Raw genomic sequence first — 965 nt, 5'->3', positions numbered from 1 at the left:
CCCCCCGCCCCGCCCCGCCCCAGCAGTACCATGGGATGTTCCCCCCAACAGGTCCCTGGGCTTTGGGGACACTCCACTTGGGGTGGTTTTGGGGTGGACCCCCTGTTTTGGGCACTCGCTCAGAATGGCTTGGGATGTCCCCCCAGCACTGCCTGTGCTTTGGGGGTTCCCCTCCAGATGGCTTTGGGGTCCCCTTGCATTGCGGATTCCCCCCCAGGGTGGCTTTGGGGTCTCTTTGCATTGGGCGTTCCCCCCAGGGTGGCTTTGGGTTGTCCCCCCAGCAGTGCCTGTGCTTTGGGGGTTCCCTACAGGATGGCTTTGGGGTCCCCTTGCATTGGGGGTTCTCCCCCCGGATGGCTTTCTGTCCCCTTGCACTGGAGGTTCCCCCCCAGGGTGGCTTTGGGGTCCCCTTGCACTGGGGGTTCCCCCCAGGGTGGCTTTGGGTTGTCCCCCCAGCAGTGCCTGTGCTTTGGGGTTCTCCTCCCAGGGTGGCTTTGGGGTCCCCCTTGCTTTGAGGGTTCCCACCAGGACGGCTTTGGGTGCCTCCAGCAGTTCTCAGTGCTTTGGGGACTCCCTCAGGAGTGCTTTGGTGTTCCCCTGCTTGGGGACACCCCGTGGGATGGCTTTGGGGTTGCCTCGCAGGAGCACCCAGTACTGGGGGATGCCCCCAGCAGTGCTTTAGGGTACCCCAAGCAGTGTTTCCACTTTGGGGGGCTCCTCCTGTGCTGCCATGGGGCAGGGCTGCCCCCACCATGTGCCTCAGCTGCCCCTGGAACTGGGTCCTTCGGGGGGACCCCTGGACAAACAGCAGGATCCCCGGTACAGCCATCCCCCAAAAGGAGCAGGGAAGAGCCCCGGTGCTTTGTCCCCTGTCACCGCTCTGTTCCCAGCCCCGGCTCAAGCCCACCTGGCTGCACTCTGGGGGGGGCTCCGCTGGCAGTGCCTCGGGTCGGGGCGTTGACTCC

The sequence above is a fragment of the Charadrius vociferus genome, unplaced genomic scaffold (genome assembly GCF_000708025.1).
Source record: "Charadrius vociferus isolate BGI_N301 unplaced genomic scaffold, ASM70802v2 scaffold54, whole genome shotgun sequence".
Classification (NCBI taxonomy): Eukaryota; Metazoa; Chordata; class Aves; order Charadriiformes; family Charadriidae; genus Charadrius; species Charadrius vociferus.
The sequence above is the reverse complement of the archived record's forward strand: the minus strand, read 5'-3'. Positions refer to the sequence as shown.